Raw genomic sequence first — 13,732 nt, forward strand, 5'->3', positions numbered from 1 at the left:
GTGAATTATATCACATACTATGGACTCCTAAAAGCTAAGCATACACTATCATACAAAAGTCCCACTATGGATCCATATCTTGAGCTGTTCTCAGGCCAATGCAGTAAGCACTGGAATTCAGGGTCTAAGCAGGAAAATAGACAGGGCTACAGCATGGACTCCAACACTGTCCTGCCCCAGTATTCATACCTACCATCCAAGGCACAGGCATAAACAGGGAGTAGGACCTTATTTGGGTTTTTTTCCTTTTTAGTAAGAAAGATTTTCACTATAGAAATGCAAGCTCTGCTATTTTATGTGGCCTCAGGGGCAGAGAACAGCACCTGGACCATTTTATTGACTAAGATATAACCTCATGGACACAACCAGAGATATCTTTCCTCACCACTGATTAACTTGCCAAAAAAACAGGAAATCTAAGCTTGGAAAAAATATCAAATCTTATTCTGGTAATTTTCTGTTCAGTGAAAAAGGTCCTCCATTTCAAATCCCACACTCCCAAATGCTAAAAAATCAAACCATCTTTCATGGTCTTTTAACAATTCCAAGAGAAATCTCAGAGCAATGTGTTTTCTCTTAGGAAAAAAAAAATCTCAAAATTATCTGCATGACAATCTTTATCATTTTGTTACATGGGAAATTTCAAAGCCATGTCACATGTGGTTAATTATATTTTCTTGCATCAAAGGGTTTTCAGAAATCTAATGTAATATATCATATTTGCTTTGTAATGTGTAGAGTTGTAGCTGAGTAGGAAATGGAAGCCAACAAAAACCACAGAAGCTACCATTTCTCCTCCTGTTCATCCTTTCACTCCAATTATTGGAATGTTTCCATCTTTGCTTAGCACCATTAATAGGTACCTTCTCTACCTTGGAAACAAATACTAAACCTCATGTTCGTTTCCCAAACTGCATATGAAAAAGTGAGATAGTCTGTCTATACCAGAAGCACACACTTCAGGCAGCAGTTCTTCCTATGTAAGGTAATTTTAATTAATACTGTAAGGTATTATTTTAATGTATCCTACCTACAGAGGTATTTGACATTAAATATTACTTGAAGTCAACCACTATGAAAATATCCTGAAGATTAGGCTGAAAAAGCCCAAGTGATTAGCCTAGATTAGACAACTAACTGTCCTAACTGAGCTGTAGGAAGATGATTCTTTCTTTCACTTCTTACCAATATACACAGAATTATCTTTATAACCACAGAGCTAAGAGCCTTGTAACTTTCCTGTTTGCTTCATACATGAACAAAGTTCTCATGACTTAAATCAGGAAGAGCTTATTCTGGAATGAGTTTCTTAACAGTTTTTGTCTTGTTCCATCATTATTGCACTGATAGCTTATCAAAGATGATGTAGCATCCATTGATAGGAAATTCCGTATACAAATTTAAGATTAAAATAAAGATATTTTCTCATCTACCATTCAACTAGTTTTATTTTCTGGGGCTCTTTTTATTATTATTGTCATTAATATTGTTATTCCCATAGCCACCTTCAGGTTATTTTAAAAACTGTTGCGATTAATCTTCCCTGGTGTAAAATCATATCTCAGAGAACAAGCTTATCCAGTTTTGCCATCTTCACCTATACTAGCCTTTACCAACATAGAAGTGATAGGCTTGTGGAAAACAAGCATTATGTTAGAAATATTTGGATTATTTATTTTTAAAAAACATGTTTCTCATTATTGTTTTGTTTGCAGTAAGTACCATTTATGAGTGACTTTCTAACAAGACCCATATAATATTATTATTTTTATTATTACAATCATATTATTTAGCACACTCCACCTGCTTTCACAAGACTGCAAAACCACATGGGCATTTTAAAATATGAGGAGAAATATTTTTTAACAATATGATTCCATGACAAAACATTATGCCATGGTACCTTTTAAAGACCGATCTTTTGATTTTCCCTGCTTGAAAATTTCCTCTTATAAAGGCACCTTCTATACTTTTCCTCTTTTGCACATAGCCCTATCAGTTCTCTTCTAATTCTCAAATACTTCTCTTTTCTCCAAATCATAATTCTTTCCTGTGACTCCTTTCTTCTTCCTGGTCATTTTTTTTTTAGCTTCTTTTTGTTTAAAGGAAAAGTAATATGCCCATGAAATCATACAATATAAAATGTAATTTTATGTGTAGAAGGAATTTATTTAATTCATTTCGTAAAGGGTTTCTGTGTTTGGTTTTTTTTTACTTACTTGGTTTTGGGTGGGGTTTTCTTTTTCTTTTCTTCCTTGTATCATGTCCATATGGGATGAAATTGCAAAAGAAACGAAAAAACGAAAAACCAAAAAAACCCCAAAAAACAAAATAAACGGAAGACAATTTGCAGCTGCCAGGTTGACTAAGAAGGACTGATCTATTTTTTTCTGCCCTCAGTCAAGTGATTTAGGTCAGGATTGAGAAAAAATATACCTTGTCACATGGCAGGAGTCACAGCTTCCTGTGCTTCTATTATATCATCTCAAGAAATCTCACTAATAAAACATAATACCAACCAAAAATATCTACCACAAACTAATGCAGTCAATTAATAGAACAGATGGAGGTCAGGGCAGACAATTAAATCCCTTTGACAGAAGATTATTCTACCTCATATTGGAGATATGTCAGTAATTCCTGTGTGATCTGACACATTATTCTTCAAAATAATTCCTTCGATAATGCCTTCTTTGGCATGAGAGAAAAGATCCATCCAAAGGTCTTGCCTGCAGCTGTATAAAATTATTTTTAAATGGTGGGAAAGTGCACATATGTTTTTCCAGCAGTATTCTTATTGATTCTCAGAACAAGAAATTGAAATCTCCTTTTTGTCTTTATTCAGATAGCTGCTTCTCCTCAAAGGATGATACAGCTATCACCTCGGCAAGGTGCTGAGCACTTTTTTTTTTATTTTAACTGTCTTCTACAGGTATAACCATTCAGGAGTTGTGATTCATTATTTCTCTGGCCATGAATTTCATCATATTTGCAACAATTATCTTTCCTAAAGTCTTGCACCAAGATGGTTGTATTTTTGGACATGGGAGTTACAATGTCAATAATTCAAACTGGTAAGTGTTGTTGCCATATTCTGGAAATATTGATGACATATTTCGTGTTTCAAAAAAAAAAAAGAAACTGAGCTTTTTTTTTTTTCCAAATCTGATGACTTACAGCATATAGATTTCAAATAATAAACCAGAAACAGCTATAGGGAAAAATTCTTCAGTTAAGAAATTAAGTTCCCGTTACTTATTTTTTACAGAAAAAGAACTCTGTGCCAAATGAGTTTTAATTTTTTTTTAAATGACGGTAAACATAAGTTTTGATAACTCTTTAACTCCTTTTTTTTAAAGTTATACTCATGGCATACTGTGGTGTTAAAATAAAACTATTTCAGTAGTCTTTAAAGTACTTACTTCTGTTTCATTTGATCAAATATAGCATATTTCTTTTAACTTTCTTCTTTTAAACAGAAATTTTTTAACAATAGAAATACTAAGTTTCTAATTATTCATCACCTAACTTTCCAAGTGACTCAGCATCATTATTTAAACTTGTAGCATAACTGTTTGGGGCTTTTTCCATCTTTTTTGATACTTCTATATAATATATAATGAAAGACTTCCATACCATTATTTTAAATCTATGGAAATAAAAATTTAATTGCTCTTAAATGAAGATTACAGGTTCATAGACTGGTTGAAGTTGGAAGGGACCTCTGGAGTTCATCTGGTGCAGCTCTTCTGCTTGAGGAGGGATACCTGCAGCTTGTTTTGGTGACATTGTTTAAGTAAGAATAGACTGTACCTCATTATGCACAGTTTTCAAGCATTTGCATCTCATCTTTGCGAATCAAATTCATGACAAACGTCTACCAGTAACAGCAGTCACAATGGTACGATACAGCATATGATATATCACCTACGTACCTTTAAAGCCAAGCAAAAAAAGCCTCAAATGATAGAAGCAACAAAATTTTCCAGTATAATTAACTCCACTGACTGCAAACTACATTAGAATTAAATGTGTAATTTAGTTCCAGATAAAAGAGGTTTGTTTCCACCCCAGAGAGACAAACTACAATTTTAACAGATATTTGGTTGCAGGTTATTGATTTCTTACACAAAGAAAAAATGCAGCTTTTTAAGATTATAATTAGGCACCACATTTTGTCAGTGATTTCCTGAAGTCCTATTCAAACATAAAAATTCAGGATGTTTTTTCTAACGTTCTGTGAATAGTTGTGTAAGCTTTAAATCCACGTTCATGCTGTGAGTGCACAAAGGCTATTAATACAGCTGCAACCAGGTGAAAAAGAGTACTACTTCATACATCTTCATAAGAAATAGAACCTATAATGAAAGGTGACAGAATCTGATTTTACTTAACCTGAGTAGTTTCACCTACACTCAGATATTCTGAAGTTTTTTTAAGTTGTGGATAACAATATTACCATATTTGTGTTGTGTTCCCTTTTTCTGGCTTTTTTCTTGGAAAAGAAAAATTGAATGCAAAGCAGTATACATGAAAGGAAATGTGTGGAGGGTGCTGATAATAAACCTGGTAGAAAGAGTGGTTTAGATACTTTCAGTTTCCATACTCAAGATCCAATAGAAAACACTATGTGTGTGTGTGTATAAATATATATACACACATATATATCTTGCACAACATCAATAGAAAATAAAATCAAAATAACACTCTAAAAATTCTGTACAATACCAGCTATCTGGGTCTAAATTGGCATGCAATTAAAGCTAAATGTATTTTGTATTCATATATACAAACATATTTACCTTCAGAATCAAATAGTGATTTTCAATTCTAAGTAATTTCTACAAGCAGTTTGGCTTCCTGCTGGCAAAAACATTTTATTTTTTTCTTTCAAAAAAGAAAGAAATATCCCATCATCTTCCCTAGTCACTCAACAGCTGTATCAATTTGTTTTCAGGGCAGTCATTAGCATAATTGTGGTGGATTACTCGCATTTAGCACAGAATGGAAATAATTCAGTATTTTAGCAGATATGACATAGAATGTATGGGATATCCAGGCCCTCTGGAGTGGTGCTGGAAGTTTGGGGTTTTTTTCCTAAAACTGTACTAAAAGCCTATTTTTAAAAACCCAAATCTGTCTGAAAGAACGAAAAACCTTAATTCTTCTGTGCTGTTTGATAAACAATCTCAAACTATGGCAAGGGCACACAACCATGAAATCAGCTGCAAATAGCTGTGCTAAGGGCATTAATGAGAAGGGTTTCACTGTGATATAATTTCTCTAAAAATCAGAAACCCCCCCCAAAAAAAAAAAACAAAACAAGCAAACAAACAAAAAAACCACCAACCAACCATACAAACAAACAAACAAAAAACAAAACAAAAACCAACCAAACAAAAAAGAAACCCGAAAAACCCCACCCAGAATGTGATTCTATCATTATTGGTTCTCTACTTTATCTCCAAATACCAGTTCCAATGCTGAGGAGCATGCAGTGCTACTTTTAGTGGTACATGAGTGTTAAAATCGATGTGTTCTATATATACTCAGCCATTTACCTTAATACTCTTGCATGTTTTATAAACATGCATAGAAAATCACTGTATGATATTATACAGAAATATCATAAAATTATAAAATGGTTTTGGCTGCAAGGGACTTTTAAGACTATCTAGTTCCAACCTCCCTGCTATGAGCAGGGATGCCACACACTAGATCAAGTTGTTCAAAATCACCCAACCTGGCCTTGAGCACCTGGCTTTGAGTTGAGGATAGGGCATCCACAACTTCTCCGGGCAACCTGTTCCTGTGTCTCCCCACCCTATACAATAAAGAACTTCTTCTTTACAGCCCCTCTAAATCTATGCTCTTTCAGTTTAAAGCCATTTGCCTTTGCTTCCAGTCACTGACTCCCAGGGCCTGATAAAAAGTCTCCACATCTCTTATCTCTCCTTTTCTACATATTGAAAGGCTGCAGTAAGGTCTCATAAGAGCCTTCTCCAGGCTGAACAACTCCAGTGGTCTCAGTCTGCCCCCACAGGTAAGGTCCAGTCCTCTGATCACCTTTGTGGCCCTCCTTTGGACCCATCCTAACATGTCCATGTCTTTCTCCTGTTGAGGGCTTCAGACCTGGATGCAGCATTTCAAGGTGGAGCTTCACCAGAGCAGAACAAAGGGGTAGAATCACTTCCATCAAACACGGCCACCTACTTTTATTCAGCCCAGGATAGAGTTGGATCTCTGGGCTGCAAGCACACATTGCTCACTTATTAATAACCTCCCATCCACCAGTATCTCCAAATCCTTCTTTGCAAGGTGTTTTTTGATCCATTCACCATCCAGCCCCTAATGGTAATGGATATTGCCATGACACAGGTGCAGGACCTTATACTGGACTTGCTGGACTTCATTAGGTTTTCATGGACCCACTCCACCAGCCAGTGGAGGTAACCCTGGATAGCATTTCTTCCCTCAAGTGAATCAGTTGCACCAAGCATCCACAGACTTGTCAAGGGTGCATTTAATCCTATTGTCTGTGTTATTGATGAAGATATTTAATAGCATTGTCCCAGTATGGACCTTAGAGAGACATCACTCCTTACTGGTTTCCACCAGTAATCAATGTAGCCCTTGGTTTCAAAACCTAGATTACAACCTGTATAAAAAGCATTGCATGATATTGTTGTCCCATGTTATAGAAGCTGTTGTTGATGATCCCAGAAAACATCTTCTGCCAGTTGTTTCTAAAACAAACCTCAGGGTGCAGAGCTCAAATTAAGTCATGGAGATACCAGGAGGAAACAAGATTTTGCTGTTACACGGAGCCATTCCTTTTATATGAAAACTGAGGGAGATAACTGCTGAAGAACAGGTAAAGGGATATTTATTAACAGATACAGATGGTCTTCCTTTCCCATCAACTACTGAGATGTCCAAACAAAACAAACTGTGGTCTTGTGGTTAAAAACAAAGATACGGTGTGTTTTGTGTGTGTTTGAAGGAAGAGGACAACTGCTTGCCTGTAATTCATTTGCACTGGAATCATGCTCTCAAAAGCTTTACTGTTCTTAGGGGGAAAAACCAAAACCAAAACAAAAACAAAAACAAAAAAAACAAACCTACAACACTGAGTTATTATGAACTTCTTTTAAGAGTTTAGACTTCCCTGTAGAAACAGATATAATAGATATAACATCATTATCTGTTGTTCAGTACAGTAGATTTAAATTATATTAGTCACAGTGATAAAAAAATTTCAATTCTAAACACTGGGATAGTAAAATTTGCACTCCAGTTCTTTGAATTGAACATGACTAAACTTTAATTGAGTTGTCTGTGAAAAACAGTGTGATTATTTTTTATTTCATGTTTACTTATTGCTCATGATATGATTCAGTGAACTCCCATTATCCATGAAGTCTGTATAATGTTGAAATTACACTACTTTAACCATTCTCTGTTACTGTTCTACAATACTTTGCATAATGTTATGTTCAAATTAATTTTCTACAAAATCAATTATATTTCTAGAAGCATTACTTAGATAAGAACAGTGCATGGGTCCTAAAGATTTAAGACAATCATGACTTATATTTTTATAAAATTGTTTAACTATCCTCCCAAAGCTTTTAAAAAAGCTAAAGAACTTATGTAGAAGCTTTAAAATTCTTCAATTACAATGCCACCTGAAAGTAAATTTAATGACCTGGAAAGTTTTGTTATTTCATATTTGAGTAATATTTGAAAAATGCTTCCTATTTCCATTTCTCACTGGGGTTCTCAAGAAATTCACATAGTGGTGGAGATCGTTAGAGTTTAACTACTTTTAGATACTTTAGGTCAGTCATACTGACGTACATAACTAAATATTGGAATAAAAAAATTATGGATACATCATTTTGAATTCAAACAGAAGCAAGGATTATTGATATTCATTAGAGAATCCACTATTTTTGATTTGATTCCACTATTCACAGTAGGTCTCTACCTTTAATGGAAAACACACCCTAATATCAGTGATGCAATGGATTTGTTAAGATTAGATTTACCAGTAACATCTCACAGCAAAGCAGAAGAGCAGCTTAATTTATTTTTCCTAGATCAACTGAGAAACAGTTAACTACACTGGATTTAGGATTTCAGAATACTCTCCCTGGAATAGATGCAGAGAGTTGTGGAACATCCTACAACAAAATCTAGACAAGCTCTCATTAAAGTCTGGGTAAATTTCCAGACAGTAGGTGTTAAATTCAATTTACACTACTGGAATTTTTTTAAGAAGATACAGTTTCCAATTTGGAAACTTACTGAAATGTTGAGCATCAGCCTCAATTAACTGACATAACCAGACCATTAGTCTGGGTTTAACTGGGTTCATTAGTTGCTCCTGCTTATCACTTGTGTTTCAGTATGGAAAACACACCTCCTATCTTTATAAAAAGGAAGAATTTTAAACTGAGTTCTTTCCTCCCTTCCTTCCTTGTGTTTCGAAATTAAGAGAGAATTGGTAGGAAGAATGCACACAATAATGTCTGCAGTGCCTAAGTATCATAACACAGTCTTAGGAGCCTACATAACTGATGGATTTCCATGCTAAAATTGTGCAGATATTTCACCAAGACAGAAGAAATGTGGGGAAGCATTTTTCTTCCACCTAAGAGTATAAAATCAGTGAGAGCCTAAAAAGAAAACTGGAGGAGTTGAAGACGCTGCTTAACCAGAGGTTGGACTGCTCAGCTAAGAGTACTTTCATGTACAGAAATAAACCCTGACAAGAGGAAGGCGAAAATTCTTATCTGAATCCCAAGAGCTGAAAAGTAAGCTGAGGAGAGCTGATGGCTCTAAGAATGAGACTTGTATTGTGCCCTGATTTTCCTCAAAGAATAAAGAGCTGATCTGTTTCCTAAAACTCCCAAGACTTAAACTGGAACGGTTTATTCCTGCCTTCTAATATAAAGGCTTTATTTTTCGTTCACTTTTGTTACCATAAATGATACAAGACAGAAGGTTTGATCAGAGTCTGAGAACATGATCAAGAATCTGACAGTATGTGGCTACATCAAAGGAATGACACAGTGCTTCACAGACTACCACAGGGCTCCATCTGCACATTCAGCTGTCAGGTTGGGATTCTAGAACGAGATTCCACCATTTAAACTCACACTTCTGATGCCCGATCAAAATGTGAGGACAAAGCATAGGCCATTCATTTGCTTCAGTTTTTAATACTATATTGTGAATTTCCAGGAAATACACATCGCATACTCCAAACATACATTGATGGTTTCTGTTCTTGAGAAAGATCATGGATTTATCATGTTGAAGAATTTTATCTGGAATTATGGATGAGAAAGATAGCAAGTAAGCAGTTAAAGTATTCAAGATGTAGGGATTTCTTTCTGTAGTTCTCTCAAATATAAGAGTCCAATATAGCCAAAGTTATAGTTAGAATCTGTCCAAGCTATCATCCCTAGTTATCTTTTGAAATTTTTTCCTTCTTCTGTTTATCCAAATGGATCCATATTGTCTGCTGAAAATACAACTTCAAGGTTAGTTTGGCTTGGATTATGAATTATGCTGAATGCCTTCAGACCCATTTACATTTTTCTCCTAAAAAAATTCTCAATACAAACCTTTTCTAGACAAAATAAGAAATTAACAAACATTTCTGTATTTCTGTAGTGTATTTTGAAGTACCTCAGGGTTAGCATTTGAACACAAATATTTGTGTTTACTTCAGAAAATTAACAAGAAGAGAAGCAGAAATAAATTTTATGCTGATTTATAACTTCATTTTCTAATCTCTCTTTCTTTGTTTTTTTTTTTTAATGTGTAGTCCAATTATCACCTTACATGAACAAGAAAATTTTCAAAAGGCACAGCTGGCTTCTAATGTTCACTAACTTGCGGTGTGAGTTAAAAGCCAGACATCAATAGGTTCCATCTCACTTTTCTGCTTTAATGTTGTTTGCTTCCTTCTTCTCCTCTTCTCTGACTTTCCTGCTGTGCATTATGAAGAGCAATCAAAATGCTGAGAAAACAGAAAAAACTAAAATCCCTCCATCCCTCATTTTCCACTTCAAAATCCTCTCCCCCTGCTTCTGTGGTCTATCTCAGTGTACTGAGATAGATCTAGAGATGAGAATTTCTCTTCTTGGAACATAATTGTGGTTTATCCTAATTCCAGACAAGGCAAATGTACCACAAATTGTTAGTTCCAAAGAAAATTAGTTATTATTTCAACTTTGACTTCAGTTTTATATGAGCCTTGTATTCTTTATATAAGTTGCTTGCCTCATTCCTGAAAAAAATGTCATGAATTCTCTGAAGTAGAGTCAGTAATTTAATTCTATGTATGACACTCATGCATATTGTACTAGTCACTATGTTACTCCTAAGAGTTTGGCTATTATCACAATCAGTGTATGCGAAACTATTAAACAGGTCCCTGTTCATAAGGTATTTTTTATTCAATTACATGTAAATTGTTACAAATTGGAATAAACATGGTTCAGTGATGCAAAAATCACAGAAATTTCCAAAGCTGTTATTTTCTTTGTCTAAATTTTACACTTCACATAATGGTACCCTCGATTTTCATAACTAACCTGTTACACTTTGAATTATTGCTTATTCACAACTTTATTATCACATCAGATATATTATTATTCCTTCTCCTTGAATTTAGGTCCCAGTGTCAACATAAAATGGAAACGTCATTGTACTACAGCTGGTGCAACGATTACAGAAAAAGTCACATCTGCTTCAAAGTTCATGGATAATATAAAGTGAAAAGGAAGAATTTGCACCAGAGAAATTTTTCTGGCCATTTATACGTCTCATTCCCTTCTCATTAGTCAATGTGTCAGGCACAGTATGAAAGAATGGTAATTAGATTAAGGTGTTTTATAAATAGACTATATTCAATTCATGGATTTCTAAATTAAATCCTTGTCACATATTTCATATTGATATAGTAAGAATGTTTATATATCTGTGTGCATAGATATATACATATATATATGTGCTATCTGTGTACTCACTATACATTAAAATATGTTCTCTCATATTTTGCTAACAACTGAGAGGAAAAAGTAGATCTTTGTGGTATCAGTATGAACCAGCAACCAAGCCTCTTTTTTAGTACAGCCCCATAAGAATTCTGGAACCCAACCTTGTCTTGCAAACTGAAGACAGTCAGCTCTGTCTGGTACAGTGTGGCCTGGAGCTCTCAAACCTTACTGAGTGGCAGCATCACAATAGCCAGGTTTAATCTCCTGTCTCTTAACTACAAACTGATTGGTATAATTCAATACTTATAGAGCTGAAAAATAATAACAATTCATGCCTAACATAAGTAAATACATAAACAGTGCTAATGCTTAGAATGTACTGTTCATGAAACATTCCATGTTTCATTGGATGAATACAGGGTAAACAAACATTTTAAGTGGCTATATTGCAAAGATGTTTCTAACACATTTAAGAACTCCAGCAACAGAGAATTGCTAACTTTCTTTTACATATTTTTACGAAAAAATGAATTGGTATGGACATACTTCCAGTACTTACCACTCTGTTGTATTTTTGAGAAGGCTTCAGCATTCCCCCACAGGAGGCAGCATGATGTCATTATAGTTACAGCAGAAATTTTTCCTGTTAGGAAAAAATACATAGTGCTCTTCAGTAAAGGAAGAAAAGAAATGTAAATGTATGAGTCAAAAATGGTAAAAAAGCGATTGCTTACTAAATCACCTGCAAAGCTATTTTTCAAGATTACAAAAAGAGAAATCACAATATTAATAACCACAAAATAAATGGATTAAGCACACAAAAAAAAAGGATTAAGCACACATTTCTGTCGTAAAAATTATTATCCATATTGTTTTTTCTTTCCAGATTGATCACTGCTACAAAAAAAGAATTGTCTTTAAACCTGTACACCATAAAAGCATACATTTTTGAAAACCTCCTAAGGCAAGTAAATACTTGAAATCCAAGAAACAGAAGAAATCATGACAAAACACTTTGGTTTTAAATATCTCTCTAAACATATAGTATGCATAGCCAAATATAAAATTTCAATAGACAAATATACAAAAATATATTGAATTTAATTTAAATATAATAATCACATTTTCAAAGCCATTTTACTATTTTTATTCTTTCCTATGTGTAATTGAAAACTGTAGTTTATACTTCAAATGACATTTCAATGGATAGAATATTTCTGAATAATCTATCCATGTTAAATTTACTATTTAGATATATTAAACTTCAGTATTTACCAACAGTCTGTTTTGTCAAGAGTATACTGAGACACTGTGAATGTAACCCAAACCTTAACAGTGTTAAGAAAGGTATTTCAAGTAATTTTAATACTTTCAACACTTTAATACCTTAAATACTTCTTTTCCCTCCAAAGCCAGCAGACTTTATGGGATTTACTTATCCCCTGCACACATTTGGCAGGGGAAACGTGCACTCTGTTTTTCTCTGTATTGCTCTTAAAGGCACTTCTTATAATTTACTCTTCTTTTCATTAAGTTGATCAGCACACAGATTGTAGATTCTGCAATTTTAATCACAATGAATACTTCCCCATGAATGGTTTGACTCTCCACAACTAAACCACTCCGTTTAAGTGCAATTTATTGCAACGGCAGCAAACGCAGGCCTCAATTCTCTGTAAACACAGTGATTATCTTTATAAGTTGGAAATAAGTACCAGTGGATGGCTATGTGAACACACATCTGAAAAGAAGAAAGTCTGAACTGAAATATGAATAAGGAATGTGTGAAACACCCTAGCTAAACTGTCAAAGTGTCCATCTGGACCCTTGCTGCAGGGGAAGGCTGGCAACACTGCGGCTTTTCAAACACACACATTGAGGAATCAGATGTTGAAGTTTAGGACAATCTTTATTCCAAGGTATGGTAGTGCCTTAAATCTATCCATATGACAGTGGCACTTTTACTGGAGATTTTACTGCTTACGGAGACTGACAGCCATTCCAATTCTCCAACAGTAGTATGTGATTAAACTTAGGATATAAGAAATAAGGAAGGATTTAAGGAATGGCTGTCAACGGCAGTGAAAATCCACTAAGGCTAACACAACTTCCCTTCTCAGTTATTTAAAACCTGAATTTCTTTATTTCAGCGTCCTTTATAGCTTAATTACTGCTACAGGAAGAGAGGAGAAAGAAATGGAAAAGAGAGAAGAAAGGAGGAGAGAACTCAGTTTTACTGGTAAACACGGGATTTACTGGGATTGCATTTACTGTCTCTCCATGGTACCAAAATAGTGTCCAGATTTAAGCATGAATTAAGAAGGTACTATTTGTGAACTAGGTTTTCCAAGTTTACCTCTGTACCTATGTGTCTATCCTTTTCACCTTCACATTATCTTACACTGTCTTCTAGTTGTCCTTGGCAGACGGAATTTGATTGTAGGTGACTAGGGTTACAATTTAAATTTTGTGTATTTTAGTAAATCACAATGTCCCTTTAAAGAACATGTTAAGCCTTTATCTCTGCAATAGTCAATTGCTTTTTTGAAAGCAAATACTGCACTTCCTTTCTATCAGGAAGCATAGGCACACATTACAAGACTAGCACTTTAGTCTAGATCATAGGGACACATTAAAAGACTAGCACTAAGACTAGCAATTAGACAAAGTAGAGGCATTGTCTACATGCTTTTTTCTTTTTTAAAGAGCTATTTTGT

General features: G+C 34.5%; 1 protein-coding gene across 1 annotated transcript in view; it reads right to left on the reverse strand.

The window, feature by feature from the left end:
• NLGN4X (neuroligin 4 X-linked) overlaps positions 1-13,732 on the reverse strand; it is a 162,984-nt gene that overhangs the window by 122,223 nt on the left and 27,029 nt on the right. The window contains exon 2 of the mRNA XM_059839713.1: positions 11,575-11,658. The gene's annotated coding sequence lies outside the window, so the exon portion shown is untranslated. The remainder of the gene's footprint in view (positions 1-11,574; positions 11,659-13,732) is intronic.

Source organism: Haemorhous mexicanus, chromosome 2 (assembly GCF_027477595.1).
Source record: "Haemorhous mexicanus isolate bHaeMex1 chromosome 2, bHaeMex1.pri, whole genome shotgun sequence".
Classification (NCBI taxonomy): domain Eukaryota; kingdom Metazoa; phylum Chordata; class Aves; order Passeriformes; family Fringillidae; genus Haemorhous; species Haemorhous mexicanus.